Source organism: Acomys minous (genome assembly GCF_964271855.1).
Source record: "Acomys minous genome assembly, chromosome: 7".
Classification (NCBI taxonomy): domain Eukaryota; kingdom Metazoa; phylum Chordata; class Mammalia; order Rodentia; family Muridae; genus Acomys; species Acomys minous.
The window spans coordinates 42,685,394-42,704,189 of record NC_140488.1 but is presented as its reverse complement, the minus strand read 5'-3'; the positions used below and the strand labels follow the sequence as shown (position 1 = coordinate 42,704,189).

The 18,796-nt window shown below is 42.5% G+C and overlaps 1 protein-coding gene across 10 annotated transcripts in view; it reads left to right on the top strand.

Annotated features, from left to right (window-relative positions):
- The window catches only part of TMEM164 (transmembrane protein 164), a 161,798-nt gene that overhangs the window by 23,204 nt on the left and 119,798 nt on the right, over window positions 1-18,796 (top strand). Inside the window, exon 2 of one of the 10 annotated variants that reach the window (XM_084790915.1) lies at window positions 15,338-15,480. The exons of the other annotated variants lie outside the window; for them this stretch is intronic. The gene's annotated coding sequence lies outside the window, so the exon portion shown is untranslated. The remainder of the gene's footprint in view (window positions 1-15,337; window positions 15,481-18,796) is intronic. 10 annotated transcript variants of the gene reach the window in all.

Below are 18,796 nucleotides of genomic sequence, written 5' to 3'. Positions count from 1 at the left end.
TGCACCCTCAACCACACACTCTTTTCTTCTTCCTGTTGAAATGTTTGTCATCATTCAAGGCCTAGCCCAGGCACTCCCTATGAAGCTTTCCTCAGACTTCCAAGCCCGATTTAACTACTCTTGTCTATTTTAGCCTGTTATTTTGCCTTCTGCTATGCAATTGTCTATGCCTTGACCCCTCCTGACAGTTTGTGTTCCTTCAGTGTGAGATCTGGTACTTTTACCTTAGGTTTTCTATGCTTTAAATTTGGGTGCACTCTAGGTCAGCTTCCGTCCTTCCTTCCCTCCTCCCTTCGTCCATCTCTAATAGTCCAGGCAGGCCTCAAACTATGTAGCTAAGTCTGGCCTTGAACTTTCAATCTTCCTGCTTCTATCTCTGGATGGTGGGTTTCCAGGCATTCTGGGATTATAGCTACCATACTCAGTTTGTTTGGTGCTGAGCTTTATACAGTCTACCAAGCACTGTCTGCTCTGCTATATCCCTGGTGCCTTCCGGTGTCCTTTTAAATTGGCTTTTTAGTTAACCGAGTTTAGTCTGGTCCCCTTGCTTTTCAGATGAGGAGGTTGGCTTAGAAAACAAGGTCACGAGTGCAATTTGGTGTTTGTTTAAATTTCAGATATTTTAGACATTTAGGCCTCTGAGGCTGGAATATTCCCGAGGCAGTTGCGGTGTGGTTAGGACTAGAATGTCAGTTTAGGAGGCATTTGCCTAAAGAATATAAAGGAAGAAAAGACAAGGGGCATCCTTTATCTCAAGTGAAAGTAGAGGACTATTGTAGGGAATGTTTCCTTTTAGGGACGGGAATATGGGTTAGCAAAGCAGCAGCCACATTGGAAGTGGAAAGACACCCAAGGAAGTGGGGTGTTCCCAAGAGTGGCAGGAGTTTCAGGAAAAAGGCTGGTTCTCTGCCAAGCAATGCTGTGACCGGAGGCCCAGAAGGACTCAGGAAAAGGCTTGCCCACTGCTGCCAACCACTCCACCCACTTCTAAATATTTACCCTATAAATGTTAATGTGTAAACACATTTCTCTCTCTCTCTCTCTCTCTCTCTCTCTCTCTCTCTCTCTCTCTCTCTTTCTCTCTCTCTCTCTCTCTCTCTCTCTCTTTCTCTCTCTCTCTCTCTCTCTCTCTCTCTCTCTCTCTCTGTGAGTGTGTGTGCGTGTGTGTGCGTGTGTGTGTGTGTGTGTGTGTGCCTTTATAGCAGGTGATAAATAGAGAGCATTGGGAAAGAAAGAGTCCATCAGTAGCCGAATGGTAAATCAGGTCAGTGAATATTGTGTGGCTTTAAAAGGAGGCTTCTGTAACCACTTTGAAAGCTGTTCATGGTACATTATAAAAGCGAAAAGAAACAATTGCAGAACAACATGTATATAGAAAAGTCCTTTATAGGTGCATCTTTCTTTCTTTCTTTCTTTCTTTCTTTCTTTCTTTCTTTCTTTCTATGAGCACACTGTAAATAGTCTGGAAGAACATATATCAAAGAGTGCTTGTTCCTGACTTGGTGGAGGAAGGGTGGCAGACACTCACTATTAACCTCTTGCTATCAGATTATATTGTGAATTGTTTGTAAGCACAGGTTTTTGTTAGTAGCTTGAAAAACTATTAAGGCTTACGAGTGTAGCTCAGGGTTACCTTGCCTTGCATATGTTAGGCCCTGGGCTGCATCTCTAGTAAAACAAAATAACTAGAACAACAATGGTAACCTGCAAAGTCTTTAAAGGAGCAGAAGAATCTGGGGTGTAGCTCAGTGGTGGAACACGCGTTTAGCATGCAGGGAACCATTTTGTGTTCTATTGCTAAGGTCTAAATAGATAAATACTTAGGAATAAAGAAAGGAGGTGGTTGGTGGGAAGTGGTTATCATGAAACATTCAGTGGATTAAAGAGGCCAACTCATGAGAAAAGATCTGGCAATTGAGAAAACATTGTGTATGGGAGGCCGGGCCCCAGGTGCCTTGCTGCCTGTGTGGTGTATGCGTGGCAGTGGCAGGAAGTTCAGTGAGAGGAGAGGGGATTAGTAGAAGAGTAGCAAAAAGTGCCCTAGAAGCAATCAGTGCCTAAGGCAGAATTTAAAAAGTAAAGGTGTGTGTGTGTGTGTGTGTGAGAGAGAGAGAGAGAGAGAGAGAGAGAGAGAGAGAGAGAGACAGACAGACAGACAGACAGACAGACAGACAGACAGACAGACAGACACTGTCTGACTGACTCTGTGCTGTGAGGTATACAGGGATCCTGACTCTTCCTCAGCATGAAACAGGGCAGAGGAGTTGAGAAGGGGGTGCTTGAATTATCAATTTTAGGAGTATAGAAGCTTCCAGAAAATGAAGAGCTCTCAGGAAAGTTATGTCCTGGTCCTATGTAACAGCGTGGTTGGTATAGGCTGTAGGAGCTAGGAATCTTTTCTGACTAACCGATGTCCCTGGCCCCTGGACTGGGAGTGCAGCTCAGTGGACAACTTGCCTAGCCAGGACAAATTTCATCTCAAGCACTGTCAGGAAAAGAAAAGGAAAACCCTTTTGTCCAGGTTTTCAGACATTACCACTGCTGTCCTAGTGGCTTAGAGAGCTGTGTTGCTGAGGGCCTGAACTGGAGTGCTGGTGCCTCTTCTCAGTCCTCAAAGCCCCCTTTTGGACTTGACGGCAATTTTGGAGAAGATTGTCAACCCTGGTTGCACCTCTCACTCAACTGAGGCCGAATTGAATAAGAAAACAGATCCATGCCTTCTCAACCCTGCTCACTCTTTCTTCTTTTCTTTTCTCTCCCTTCCTCCTTCCATCCCTCCCTCCCTCCTTCCCTTCCTCTCTCTCTCTTTCCTCCCTTTTCTCCCTCCCTTCCTTCCTTCTTTCTTTCTTCTCTCATTCTTTAGTTCTTTCTTTTCTGAGGCATGTTCTCTATGTAGCCCTGGCTATCCTGGAACTCACTATGTAGACCAGACTGGCTTTACATTCACAGAGATCAGTCTGTCTGTACCCTTGTCCTGCCCCCATGTACTGGGATTAAAAGTGTGCCACCATGTCTGGCTTTCTACCCTGTTCTTAAATGTATCTAGGCTGAGGCCCGGATATAGGCATCTTTTAAGGCTCCTCACAGTATTGCAGGCAGCAGACAGGATTAGGGATCCTTCACTAGTGTAGAGACTGGGTTAAAAGTTCAGAGCTGAAACTGAGTCCCCAACACAGGTGTTTCCTCCTTTGCATTTCCAAAGCCTTTGGCCTCCACTGTTAGTGTCAACTGTTTGTCTCATTACATGCCTAGTGAGCTCTAGTCTAGAGTGAGGTCAGGTCTATGATGTCAAATTCAGGAGTTCTTCCATAATAGTCTCTGAGGCCTTTGTGGGGCCTCGTACTGACTCAGGGTGAATACCTTAACTGAGTCACTCTGAGTCATACAACCTGTAGGATGGCTGGGTACCAGCACTCAGATCCAGATCTGCTCTATACTGGGAAAAAGAGCAGAGTTTGTGCCACCGAGCTAGTCAATCACCGTCACGTATGACAAAGAACTTTGTTTTCTTGTGCAATGCTTCTTTGTATTAAAAGCCCAGGGGTGGTAAAATCTGCCACATTTAAAAAGTCTGGTGGGAGAGAGATTTGAGGAGACCTGTAAAAAGCGTCTTATATGCTAAGCACAGTGTGGTAAATCTACATCATTTAACAGTTATTAAGCAATTACTTGGGGCCTGCATGGGAGGTGGGAGAAACCAGGGTACATGTTCCTGCCCCCAGGGAATTGATTGTCAAGGCTCATTTATACTCAATCACTGCATTTCTAGGTGGCAGGTTCGTCCTGAATTCTTGTCCAGAAAAATGGGAGAGGTAGGAGGGAGCTGACTTTCTGTATGTAGTTCACGACCTTTGTTTTACAGATGGGAAAGAAGCTCAGAGAGGAAGCTACTTGCCCAAGGCCATGGCACTTGGGAGGAACAGAGTCATGACTGGCCTGCCATGCCATCAGCCTTTGAGGTTACATGACACTCTATCTCATTTGAAGGATGAGTGAACCTAATGTCCCATATTAAAAGTTTAATGAGAGCTCCATTTTGTGCTTTATGCCTCCAGCCTTCCTTGTGGTTTGGGAGAGGGAGAGAGGGACTGAAATGTCTATTCTGCTCCCCTCCCTGCCTGTGTGTGTGTGTGTGTGTGTGTGTGTGTGTGTGTGTGTGTGTGTATGTCCATTGTGTTTAGTTTTTAACAGTTTTATATATGTATATAATGAGAGCTCTTTTCACCTCTCATTCTCCTTGATCAACCCCTCCCTCTGCTGCTAAAACCCATCTTCCAAACAAGTCCCTCAACTACTCTTTATTTCTTTCTTTCTTTATATTTGGTCTTTCTGTGTGTGACCCACTGAGTTAATTAGAGCTCCTTGCCTGCGTGTGTGTAAGAGGTTGGTTATTTACTGGAGCATGGGCAAGTCTCCGTGATTACATTACTGAAGAAAATGACACCCCCTCTCTAGGCAGCCATCTCTTCTCTTAAGACATTGCTCAGAAGGGGCTAGTACTTTCTTATCCAAGACCAGGCATGACTGATTTCCCCTTAACTAGGGTAGCTGAGACTCTGTTTTTTTTCTTTTTTCTTTTCTTTTTCTTTCTTTCTTTCTTTTTTTTTTTTATTATTAATCCTTCTAAGGCCCTTTGCCAGGCCTGGTGTATTTCTGACTCCCCTATCCCCAATTGCTCTGTTTTCCTCAGAGACTGAAGGTGCCTGAGAATAAATGCAAAGGTGCTAGCCAGCAAGCCTTTTTTTTAATTATTGTATTTAAAGATCCTTCTCCCTTGTTGGTCCTAAGTCAGCAGTTCAGACCCAAGTTTGGGGCTTCCCTGAAATAGGCTGGTATAATCTGAAGTGGTGATGGGGGAGTTGAACCTGCTGACTCTTTTCATGCAGCATGAGGAGGATGTGGTCACAGTCTCATCTAACATCTGTGCCAGGCATCCTGAGGAATCCATAGATATATAATTTGGCTTCTTCAAGTTATATACAGAAAAACAAAGTCCACCTAGGTTAGGCAGCATGGCTGGAGTCACACAGCTAGAAAGTGGCCATGCTGCCAGTATGGGTATTTAATATCTGGATGATCCCAAAGCCACTGTGGTTAAGTAGAAGCCGACTATTTCATATGCACACATCTTGGTAACGGAAGTACTTTGGATTCCAGAGGGGTTTCAGATTTTGGATCCCTTTGCATAGGCTTTCCAGCCAGGTCATGAAAGCATACAAAAAGATTAGGATTTTGGGTATTGTTTTGCTAGCTTTTTGGGTTAGGGTCGGTCAGTATGTGCTAAAGTACTAGAACCTACCGCTGAAGGACATTCACAATTGCACTGTGTCTATGGCATACCTTGTTGACAATTTTCTGTAAGGTTTTTGTAGAGAACTGGTCAGAAGAGATCTGTTCTGTACTGGGGGACCAACTGTTTCTGGAGACCTACCTGTCACCTGCAACGTTGAGTAAGTCACTTCCCTCCCTTGAGACCCAGGCTCTGCATCTGGGGGAGAGTTGGAGCAGGCAGTAATGACACAGCTTCTCAGTTGACACGTGATGACAGTTTATTTCTTGCTTTTTAAGAGAATGGAAAAACTGAACAGGATTCGAGGGGGTCGGGGATGGGGTGGGGGAGCACCAAAAGTGTCAGAGATGAAAAAATGGAGAAGAATTGAATGATGCATTTTAGATGGTTCAGTCAGCATCGCATGGCTTCAGTATTGTCAGCCAGTTACACATTGCTTTTCTTTTCCTGTGGGATTTTTTTTTTAACAACAAAATGGAGTTTCTTTGCCTTTAGCCCCATGTCAGGAAGTGCTTTCTTAAAGTGGCTGTTGTTATTTAATTTCAAGGCTGGGGTCTCTAAGGATATTTATAACCATCAAATAAAGGCTGTAAGTTAACAGTGGACTTAAATATGTATGAGATGCTACTATTGTATTATGCCCTGTTAGAATGTCAAGAATGTGTGTTCTGTTTTGCAAGAGAGCTTTGCTTTTAGAAGAGAAACAGTCTAAACACTGGGCCGTGACCATGTTTAGCTCCTTGTAAGCTTTTAGGAGTTAAGTAGCTACAGAACTAGTTCTAGTGTCATTTCCTTTTCCTTTTTCTATCTTCTCTTAAGTATTACTAAGGCTAATCATCTACTAAACGACATTCCATTTAGTTTAATATTTTCCCCCCTCTTTTAAGATGAGGCCTCACACAGCACAGGATGGCCTTGAACCTGTTATATAGCCAAGCATGGTAGTGAACTGGGATCCTCCTTGGCTTCACCTCCCGGGTGCTGGGGTTGGCAGGAATGGTCCAGGTTTCCATGGCATGAGTGGTAGAATTCAGTACTTCCTGCATGCTAGGCAAGAACTGCAGAATTCAGCTTCATCCTTAGTCTCTGGGCTTTGACTTAAAGAAAAGAATGTTGTTATTGCAGGGTGGGGTGGGAGTGTTCTTATGCTTTTAAGTCCTTATTTTTTTAAAATAGACAAACTGGATTTAGGAAGTTTAAAACTTTTATGATAAAGGACTGTTCTCAGAGGTGTCAGCCCATCATGGCAGGGAAGGCTGGGCTCTTTTCTTCTCTCTTGCTGCCTCATGCATGTCTTCAGGCTCTTTTTTTTTTTAAAATAAAGCCAGAGGGTTTAAATATTGTCAGGAGAAAGAACCTACCTGAGGACCAGATGTGGAAGCACAGGCAGGTGGTTTCCAACGAAGGGGTGCTTCCTGGGACAAATTGCAAGTCTATCCACTCTCTCATGTGATCGGAGAATTGTGTCAATGTTTCTTTTTTTTTTTGCTAAATTTATTTATTTATTTATTTTGCTTTTTTGAGACAGGGTTTCTCTGTGTAGCCTTGCCTATCCTAGACTCATTTGCAGACCAGGCTGGCCTACCTGTCTATGCCTCCCGAGTGCTGGGATTACAGGCGTGCACCATCATGCCCGGCCCTAAATTTATTTATTTTTAATTTATTCACTTTACATTCTGATTGCTTGATTGTTTCTTTTTCTTTATAAAGATTTTCTTTTTTGTTTGTTTTGGTTTTGTGTGTGTGTGTGTGTGTGTGTGTGTGTGTATGGGTATGTGCACGTGAGTGCAGGTCCATGTGGAGTCCAGAAGAGGGCATTGGATCCCCTAGAGCTACAGGAAGAGGTGATTGTGAGGCTCCTGAGATGGGTGGGTGCAAGGAATCAAATTTGAGTTTTCTGGAAGAGCAGCACATACTCTTCATGGCTTGAATCTCTCATTCCCACCTCAGAGTTAATATTTTTCTAAAGCTCTGAGGCTGCTATGTGATATGTGGGAAATATTAAAAAGATAGCATCTCCCCTGCCTATAGAGTCGGTAACATCACCTTTCTTCTAATAACCCATGGAGCTCTCCAGGCTTGCCTGAAAGGGGCTGAGATATGCCTTTTCTTTGCATAATGAAGGATAGCTACCAGGAAGCCTGCATTTCATCTTCACAGGAAACTTGGAGTTGTTGACTTTTGCTGCCAGTTAAAGAGCTGGTAAGATTAGGGCAGAAGTCTCCAGAGAGAGGGTGTGGTGTGTTCTTCTGCTAATTACTCTGTAGACAGCAGGGTGTGTGGGTAATGAGCTGTATGCTAGGTGTGGGAGCTCAGTGCCCACCCTTTGGGAAAACATGGGCAAGTTTCACTGGCTCCTATGACAGGTGGCTCTCTGACTTTCTTCCCTGGAGATGTTTTGGAGCCAAATAGAGCCCTGGGGCTCTGGGTACCAGGCCTAGTAGCTGCTTCTTTACAGTCATTAGAACAGCTCCATTTAGTCATCTCTTACCTTGTGCTAGGCACTGTTCTAAGTACATTATGTGTCTTATCTCATTTAATGCTCATTATAGTTCTTAAAGAGAATTAGCTTGTCCAGCGCCATGTAACTAATGGGTTAGAACTCGAATGAGAAAACATGTGATCTGGGCCCAGATCCTAGGGGCCCAGCCAGATGCTCATTTCCATTTTGCTTTTAACTGGAGCATAATTTTGTCATGGGCTGGTGCCTAGAAATATGATTGGTTTTTTTGTTTGTTTGTTTGTTTGTTTGTGATTCTATCTATAAACCTTGCTAAGTACTTTTAAGTTAATGATAATTAATTTACTTGGGGATTCTTTCGAGATATCTGTGTTGGTAATCATATATAATTGACAAATGGTACACTTGTGGCTTCATTTGCAGTTAATCTGTATTTTTCTATTTCCTTAGGTGTTTTGTTTTTCCACTTTCAAGACAGGGCTTCTCTGTGTAGCTTTGGCTGTCCAGGACTTGCTTGGTATACCAGGCTGGTCTCAAATTCACAGCAATCCTCCTGCCTCTGCCACCATGCCAAACTCTGGATTTAAAAAAAAAAATTATATATTTTACTTTATGTTTTGCCTCCATACATGTATGTGTACCACATGCATACTTGTTACATTCCCTAGAACTGGAGTTACAGGTGCTGATGAGCCACCATGTGGGTGCTGGGAATTGAACCTTCATCCTCTCTAAGAGCAGAAAGTGTTCCTAACCATTGAGTCATCCCTCCAGCCCCCTTATCTCCCCATGTTATCTTACTGTTCTGGTATAGTGTTTAGTAGAAGTACCAGCAGCTTGCACCTTTACCTCATTCCTTGCCTTAAAGGCTATACTGAATGCTGCACCAGTCTGTGTGGTATTGCTGTGGATTTCTTCAAAGATACTCATTAGTTTGCGGTCGATCCTTTTGTTCTGAGTTTGCTAAGATTAAAAAAAAGAATAATGAATGGGTGTTGCATTTTTTAAAAACTTCAGTTTTTATTGAGATGATCATATTTTTTTGTTTTTAGTCTTTAAATGTGGATTGCATTGATTATCTACTATTGAACTGACTTTGCATTCTTGGAATCAAGTCTCCTTGTTTATGATGTATTATTTTCTTTATTGTTCCTGAATGTGATAGCTGTATTTCTGAGTGATTTTTTTTTAATTTTTATTTTTTTGAGGCAGGGTTTCTCTGTGTAGCCCTTGTCTGTCCTGGAAATCACTCTGTAGAACAGGCTGACCTTGAACTCAGGGATCTGCTTGCCTAGGCCTCTCAAGTAATGGGTTAAAGGCCTGAGCTACGACAGCCCATTTTCTTTTTTTCATCTTTCTTCTGCCAGGTTTTTGTATTAAGTTTATGCCATTAACTTCATATAATGGGTAGGGTAAGTGCTTCCTCCTTTTCTAAATTTTGCAGTAGTTTGCATGGAATAAGAGATCTCTTTCTTGAGGTTTTTTTTTGTTTTTTGTTTTTTTTTTTTTTGGTTGTTGTTAGTATTTTATAGAATTGCTCAGTCTAGCAACTTCCTGGAAAGCTGTTAACATTACTGTCACACGGGTAGATTTAGATGTTTCTTTTTTTACTGTATGTGTTTTAAAACTATGTTATTAGGTGTAATAACTTATTATTTACATTTATTTTGCCATATCCACTTATCAAATATTTCATATAGCAGTCTCACAGAAACCTGGTCTGTACAAGATCAATAAAGCTGGCATACTGATAACAAAAGCATCCTTCTAGGTGGGCTGGGAAATTGGATTTTGAGCCCCAGGGAAGAAACATGTTTAAAGTAAAAATTGTGCGTTTTCACTTAAAGAATTCTAGTAAATTCCTAAATTTGACACTGCCAAACAAAGTTAACCTCCTTATACCCTCCAAGTGTCTGATACTCTCAAACACCATCAAAAGCTCCACACTTCCGGATTTGGATGTAGAGCTGCGGGGGGCAGAGTTTTCTTGTCCATGGGCCTTAATGACTTGGAGGTCGAGACAGGTTTCTAGGCTTCTTTCTATTGCTTGTTTTTTTGTTTTGTTTTGTTTTTTTTGTTTTTTTTTATTTGTTTTTGTTTTTTGGTTTTTGTTTTTTTTGGTTTGTTTTGGGTTTTTTTTGTGTGTGTGTGGAGGCCTTGACCCAAATCTTCTGACTTCTCTCTTCTCCTTTGAGGTTTGGGGTTATAATTGTGGGACAGGTGTGAGGTATCGAAAAATTGAGATAATAGTTACATTGGTGTTCTAAATCATTTCTCTCTTCTGCTCACTCTGTTGAGAAAGAAAAGCTACAATCTGTAGGAGACAAGTGTTCACAAAGACCAAGTGACAGAAATGATCGCAACTTACTGTCTCTTTTTATTTGATTTTTGAACAGAATCAGACTCTGTGAAGTGGGATGTCCTACTGAGAGGCAAATTGCATTTGGGCACATCCGGGTGGGAATGGAATTTTTCAGTTCCAGCTCTTGAGCCTACACGGTGCTGTGAAATCTTATTTTCAGGCTCTGTTAGGGCAGCTCCTCTTTCTGATTACATTTCCCAAATAAGCCCTCACTAGTCATCTTCCTTTCAAAGCAGAGAATTTTTGTGAAGCCAGAGCAGGTGAGCCAGTGCCTTTTCGTGTCCTCACAACGGTCCTCCCTTTTTTGGTCTCTTGGGTTTTCTGAAGTAAATCTTTATTCAGTTTTGATTACAGAAACAAAACAATCATGAGTAAAAATAGAAGAAGGATAAAAGGAAAAGAGACACTCCTAGATATCTGTCTGTTTGCCCCATTGTCTCTGCTTCGGCAAATGTCACTTTGCGTTTCTCACAAACGTGTAGCGTGAGATGAAAACCATCCAATTTGATAGAGGGAGGATGCTGCAGATAATATAGACCATGGATGGATGAAATAAAGAGCAGGGCTTGAAGGAACAGCAATTCAAAACAACAATTAGTCATGCCTATTTTTTTTTAAACCAGTGGATAATCTTTAAGGCAGAAAATAAGGTTGTAGGTGCATACACTGTGATCTGGATGTCTTTGTGTGTGTTGGGGGGATGGCTGGCCAAGAGATACAGTTCGACGTAGATCACTTTTGTGAGGCTATGTGGTAAACTGTAACTTGGCCCACACATAGGCGATTACCATTCACATCGGCACTGACTGGCACGTGATCTCTCATTTGACTAATATCATCACTGGACCACTGCACAAGGCACTGACAAAATGATATCTCATGACTCTATTGTTGCTATAACTCCAGCCATCTTATTTATTTAATTGCCCTCATTACCTTATTATACACCACATCAAAAGGACAGAAAATCAGAAGTCAGCCTCAGGAAAGAAGGGACAGAACAAGTGTCACTTCCTCTAGTGATGTGTACAGATAAAGGTCTGATGGTGGTGCAGGGCATAGCAGAAGCATTACACATAGCACCTCGCCTACCCTGCCTGGAATACAGTAAAGTAAGTGACAGTGCTCTACAAACTGTAAAAGCTGGGGAATAATGCCAAGGATGGTTGTCATCATGATTTCCAAGATTGGCTGTCACCCAGTGACTTTGCTGTGATATGCTTGCAGGCAGTTCCTGAGAGGTCCTGTAAGCCCCTTTCCTGTACAGGTGCCAGGAAGTGCCATAGAAACACTACCTTCTGATGACTGTAAAAGCCAGGCAGCTAAATTTAATAAGACATTTGTCAAGAAGATGGAAGATAATGACCAATTTTTGGTAGACAGATAGTTGCCTGCTGAAACAAAGCATGTATTGAACTATTTTGGAGTCGGAAGAAGCATTGCTATGACAACAAATTACTTATATTTGATTTAGAAGGAGAGCAGCGCAGCTAAATGGTTCAGAAAGCTCCTGAGAACAATTGTTGGTATGGGTCTGTTTTAAAATATAAAATGTTAAGTATGATCTGTTAAATAATTGAGCATCTTGGTGTATTCTGTGTCTTTTCTCTTCTCAATAAAGTACAATATAAACACAATTAAGGGAGAAAAGTGAGCAGAGTTAGATGCAAATGGTTCCACTTTTTACGATGCTCCAAATGAAATCCACAGCATTGTCGAAATACCGAAAATGGTGCTTCTCATTTTGCCAATGACTAATCTGGTTTTGTGTGTGTGTGTGTGTGTGTGTGTGTGTGTGTGTGTGTGTGTGTGTGTGTGTGTGTGTGTGTCTGTGTGTGTGTTAGTGCGTTTATTTGGAAGGAAAGCTGCTCCTCAGATCCTTTCTATCCCTTTTCTGTGCTTGTGCTCATAGCTGAGAGGAATGGTAAACAGTGATTTGAGTCATTTGCTTGCATTCCTGTGTGTGGCCAGGTGGGCTGGAGACAGGTGCCCAAAGCCTGACAGGTCTAGGGGAAGGGAGCCTGTGAATAGGGAGGCTTTGCTGTTTCCTGAAAGTGAAACTAACCAGATGAGGCAGAGCTCCTTTGCTGGGGACAGGTCCCAGAGCCCTTGAGACTGGGCCCTGAGGGTGGGTAGATCTCAGAGCGCATGTAGTTTAGAATTTAGTTTTGCTCTCTCCTTTTTGCCTCTTCTCTCACGTTACCCAGAGTCATCTTCCTGTTTGCCCATTCACTTCTAAATTGCAGAGTAGGGCATAAGAAAGCCTTGGAAAAGGAGTTTACTTGAGGAAGCTTGGAACATCACCCTAAACTTTGTAACTCCAGCTGGAGCTCAGAAATGCACATATCCTGTCGCCCTTTTTAGAGGGGAAATTCCTTTGGTCCTTGAGACAGGGAGGAGGCTGTGTCCCAGAGTTCATTCAAAGGAGGAAGTTTGAAAGCAGTAACATGCCAAACCCTAGGCTAACCTCAAACAAATAAGGAGTGGCCCCGGACCATAACAGCTGACAAATCATAGCCTTTGCCAGATACACCCTTTAAATTCTGTCTTCCTAGATGACAGCTTTCCTGTTTGATTGCCTGGGATCCTGCCCTGCCATGGCCCACCTTCTTCAGAAACTTTTACTGTTCTCAAGTGTTTTTCTAACTTTGGGACCCTGTTCTATAAAGGCCACAAACAGGAAATACACCTTTTAGAAAAATACTAACCTCTTCCTGTAATGAGCTTCAGTAATAAACGTTACAAAGATTTGTGGGCCAGGTCACAACTATTCAATGCTGTTCTCGCAGCTCAGAAGCAGTCACAGGTAAATGGCAACATGTCAATGACTGTATCCTTGGCTATGTTCCAACCACACATTACATATAGTCACTCAGCGGGCCAGAGTTAATTTGCAGAACATACTTTCCCAGTCCCTGACGGACAAAATCAAAAGCAATAATGATCTCCTCACTGAGATTTGAACATTTTTCTGTCCCTGCCATGTCCAAATTAGTTTACACAGTAGCACCTGTCCTGGATCTCATCAGCTTTTTGGCCCCACTTTTGTGATTATTACAAACACTGTGTATGTTGAAAACGTATGTCAGTCCATTTGTACTGGTTGTGTAGTATTCCATCGTGTAATTAGATCATTATGGACCTGATAATTATGTACCTCTTACTCTTTGTAGTTGTAAAGAACATGACAAAAAAGTTCTTTCTGCATAAATCTTTGTGTTTCGGATGGCTCCTTAGGTCCTTTCCATGAGACAGAGTTGCCGAGTCAGAGGATGTAAACACTAAGAAGCTGCTCAAGGTTGTGTTGACCATGGTAATGGCTGTTGACATTCCCACAGTAATGAGAACAGACAGAGCCTGTGCCACCGTCCCTTTGGCAAAACTAGCTAGTCTCACTAAAATAATCTCTTTTTCTCTTCAAGACAGGTTTCTCTGTGTAGCCCTCATTGTCCTGGAGCTCACTCAGTAGACCAGGCTGCCCTCAAATTCAGAGATCCAGCTGCCTCTGCCTCCTGAGTGCTGGGACTAAAGGTGTGCGCCACCACCATCCAGCAAAGCAAACTCTTAAGAAAATGGTATCTAGATTAGTGTATAATTCTCTGATTATTGAAAGGATTTCAAATAATTATTATTTTTTGTGGTTTCTTTGGCTTACTTGTCTGAAAAGGAAGACTGGATCTGGATCTAACTCACTTCCCCTTGTCCCTGTGTTTGTGTGTGTGTGTGTGTGTGTGTGTGTGTGTGTGTGTGTGTGTGTGTGTGTGTGTTTACAATTTCATCCTTCTGACTCCTAGCCTAGTTTTATTGGTCCATTAGTCCCCATTCCAGAGCTGGGTTGAGCTATAGACTATGCGACCCTCCCTAGTTCCTCCCACTTGATATAATCTCTCTGCTATTGAATTTTGTAGCACAGTGTGCCTTTCTCTTGGCACTTATCTCTTTCTGTCCTCTTTTGTGTTTATCTAAGTACTATCATTCCCAGGGGAGGGACTGGGTGGTGGTTTGCTTTGGCTGCCCCAGCTTAGGAGAGGGCATAGTAAGCCATAGACAGACTAATTAGTCTCTTAGTGCTTTGTTGAAAGTGGTCTAAGGCCTTGTTGCTTGTTCCTTTTCTGTGTGTCATGTGGCAGCTACTTGCAACATTTACAGAACTCACTGGGATCAATGATAGGCGATGGAAACTTGGCTGGCGACTTGGGCTGTCTTCTAAATTCTGGCTACTTTTTTTCTATGAAGTATGGATTATCAAGTTTACCAAGCAAAGAAAAAATAATGTTTAGTCATACATGTAGAATTGTACCAGATGCTTCTGGTTCTTTCTTCTTTTCTTGGACAGGGTCTCAGGATGGCATTTCAGATCTGCCTGCCTTTGCTGAGATTAAAGGCATGTACCACTTCACCCTGAGGTAGCTGGTTTTTATGTCTGTTTTATGCAGTACAATAACTGCAAGTCACATGTGGCTATTGCATGTGTTTACTGCAACTGAAGTTTTTTTTCATTTATTTTTTATTTTTATAGTTGAAGACACTGTGAGAATAGCCAGAGGCTTGTAGCTCTTGTATGGAACAGTATGGGATTATATAGAACCTTTATTGTGCTTAACTTTTTTTTATGTCCAATGGAAACTGAATTTCTTTTCAAGACAAAGTCTCATAAACCCTATGCTGACCTTGAGCTCACTGTGTAGTCAAGAATGACCTTGAACTTCTGATCACTCTTCTTGTACCTCCTAAGTGCTGGGAATATATGCCTGAGCCAGCAACCTGGCTTACGAGGTAGTTGGCAGCTAACCAAAGTTCTTGTGTCCCTGTGTATGCTAGGCAAGCACTGAGCTACATCCCTAGCCCAGAATCCAAGTATCTACAGAAATTAATAGCAATATTGAAATTGCTACAGTCTAGAAAGCTCTAGGTAGAACTATGGAGAGAAAAAAGAAAACCGTGGGTTTGGTTCAAAATAGAAAACAATTGCAGTGGATCTATAATGGGAGAAAAGGGAACTGGTGCCACATGGGTAGAATGAAGACAGAGAATACCACGAAAGGGGATTTATATCGTCTTGGCCAAGGGCATGCAAGTTACTGGGATAGAGTGTGGGTTATTGGGTCCCCAGTTGGATAAGGTTGGGCAGGAATGATCCACCAACTCCATCAAAACCAGCCCCATTAGCAAACACAAACCAGTTCCTTTTCCATTCACTTGCAGCTATTGTGTTTTCCTGCAGCGCATGGGTACCGCAGCAGAGAAGGCTGAGTCTGGCAGTTGAGGAGTGGCAGAGAGTGACCTGCCTCTGTAGAAGGAGGCAGCATCCCCCATCTCTGCTTGCAGCAAGAATTGCCCTTAGTCCAGACCTTGGTGTCTTGAAAGGTGGGTGACTTCAGAAATAATCTGGGCACCTGCATGCGCTTTTTCCTCTTGCCTGCATCCTTTAACAATTCTTCTTTTGAAAACATTTTAAAAATCTCATTTCTATTTATTATTTAGTTTTATGTTTTTACTCTGGAGGTAGGGCCTCACAGTACAGCCCTGGCTGGCCTTAAACCTGCAATAATCATCTTGTTGAGTCATGCACTACCACGCCAGGTCTAATTTCATTTCTTAACCTTGAATTAAGTCATCCTTCCTTTATTACATTTCTTAAGATTCCATAGTTCTGTCAAGACTTTAACAACATGAGTTTAATAATTAACTGCTATTATCCCAAAGATCTCTAAGGTCCTTTTGTAAAGAATAAAGCTACTGAGGGTATTCTCTCTCTCTTCTCACCCACTCTTCCCATACCCCAATGTGCCTGCTGACCTGACCCAGCCACTGTCATTTCTACTATCCTGTTCCAGGCCCACTTTGGCTCAGGGAGACTGCCTAGTCTAGGAACAAGCTGTTTCCTGGGAGAACATGTTCTCAGCACTAGAGGAGGCAGAGGCAGGCAGATAGCTGTGAGTTCGAAGCCAGCCTGGTCTACAAAGTGAGTCCAGGACAGCCAAGGCTACACAGAGAAAACCTGTCTCAAAACAAAACAAAACAAAACAAAACAAAACAAAACAAAACACACAAACAAAATGACCAAAACAACAACAACAAAAAACCCAAAAACAAAAAACAAAAACCCAAACCAAGCAAAACAAAACAAAAAAGAATCCTCAGAAACCTTTGACCTGGAAGGGGCCTTAGGGCACAGCTAGCAGTTAACTCACCATGTGTTAGCATACCTTGAGTGAGTTAAGTGCTCACTCAAGTTGTTCAGTGGCTGAGAGAAAGGGCAGTGTTTTGTGGGCTCCATCTTCCTTCCTGAGGGTCGAGGGGGGCAGGGGGTGGGGTAGGGAAGGGCTGGCACAACATCTGGGAGAAGCACTTCTTTCTTTTGCAGAGCGAAACAACTTCCTTAGTAAGGCCTCTTTGGAGGAAACAGCCAAGTTCTGGACTGAATTGCCATAGGGGCGGGGTAAGAAGAAAGGGGAAACCAAAAAGAAGACAAAACAAATTTCTGGAGGGCAGGGGTTGTCTGGAGATGGTGGAGTGCTTCCCTAGTATGCACAGAGCTCTGCATTTGCTCCCCCCCCCCACCACATTCAACTGGCATAGTGGCTCATGCCTGTAATCTCAGGCAGTAGGAGGTAGAGGTAGGAGGATCAGAAATTAAAGGTCATTTTTGGCTAGATAATGAGTTCTAGGCCAGTCTGCATTACATGAGAACCAGTATAAAACAAAGTAAGAAAACAAAATCAATGTGGAACTGTCCACCTATGATGTTTAGCAAAATTGAGTATATTTGTTGATCATGGAAATGGTATAGTTTAAGGGTTACAAGTGTAGGATGGAGTCTTACTAGGTAGTCCAGGTTGGCTTTCAACAAGAGGTCATCATGCCAGGCTTATAGGTATGTGCCACCATGCCAGGTCCTTGCTTAATTCTTCTAGGTACTAGAATCAGATACTAATGAATTCAAATCCTGGCTCCATCTCTTGTTAGTCATTTTGAACTTGGACAGATTTCTGTACTGCTCTGAACCTCAGTTTACCTGCTACAAAGTGGGGATAATGATGCTGTCTCAAATGTGTTTTTGAAAGAATGCTTTTCAGGGGCAGTCCTGAGGAAATAGCCTCACACACACGCCATCCCCAGCCCTCATTTACAATTGACACACGGTCTCACTAACTTGTCCAGGTTCCCCTTTAACTTGTCCTGTAGCCCTGGCAAAGACCTGAAATTGGAGTCCTCCTGCTTTAACCTCCTGCATAGCCGAGATTAGTGCCCTGTACTTATAAGGGTTCTTATTATTATTATTATTATTATTATTATTATTATTATTATTATTATTACTACTACATTTATTTATTTGCATTTACTTTTTGTACATATATGTATGTACATATGTATATATATTTGTTTTTCGAGATATGGTTTCTCTGTGTAGCCTCAGCCATCTTGGACTCGCTTTGTAGACCAGGCTGGCCTCCAACTTACAGAAATCTGCCTGCCTCTGCCTCCCAAGTGCTGGTATTAGAGGCGTGTGCCACCACGCCCAGCTGATGTTGTATAATATATTTTGATCATAGGTAGATGCATGGCCGATTCTTCTGCTTGCTTTTGGAGAGTGGTAAGATGGCTCCTGCCTTCTCAGAGGTCATCTGGAAGAACATGAATTGCAATTGAGTCAGGAAAATCTTATGTTCCTTATGTTGGGGTTATTTTTATAAAAGTGTGTTTGTTTCTTAGTTTGTCTCTTAACCCAGCTAGCACCCAAATAATTGATACTCTATTATATTATTTTAACAAGTTTTGAAGCACAATACTTGAGCAGTTATTACTCTGTTCTTAGTGCTCTAAACTAATCTGGGTTCCTCCCAGGGTAACTGTGAGAAATCCTTGCACTTGATGGCTTTTCGGCTCCAGTTCTTCTCTCCTGATATCTCTTGGACCTCTCCCATGACTGAATCCCCTACTTCCTTCTCTAACTTCTCCCATGCAGGTAGGAAGTCCAGCCCTAGTCTCTTCCTTGCTCAGCAAATGGCATACCAGGGAACACTTGGAGAGCAGTATTTACACACACTGAAACAGGAGTTTTCCAGAGCAAGAATCTCAACTAGGTACAGGGGTAAAGAAACCAGTCTTTGAATTACACAATAACCTTATGCCTACATATGTCTCTAGTGACTAAGGCCTGAAAGCAGGTACAGCAACTCTACTACTAGTTTAACTAGCAGCCTTTTCTCTTTATGTATCTTTAAAAAAATATGTTCATTTTGTGTATGTGTGTGTGTGTGTGTATGTGTGTGTGTGTGTGTGTTTGTGTGCGTGCCCGCACACATATGCACACGCATGGGTGTTTTGCCTGCATATATGCCTGTGTACCATGTGTATGCAGTGTTCCCAGAGGCCAGAAGAGGGCGATGGATCCTCTGAAACTGGAGTTACAGGTATTGTAACCCATGAGAAAAGCAGAGAGTATAACCACTGAGCCTTCCACACATCCCCTCTCTTTGCACCTTAAGGATGTGTATACAGAGTTCCTTTTCATAGTAACAGCATGTATGATGACTGGTTCTCCTTCTCCTCTTCCTCCTCCTTCTCTTCCTCCTTCTCTTCCTCCTCCTTCTTTTTGGTTTTTGAGACAAGGTTTCTCTGTGTAGCCCTGGCTGTCCTGGACTCCGATTTGTAGAGCAGGCTGGCCTCGAACTCACAG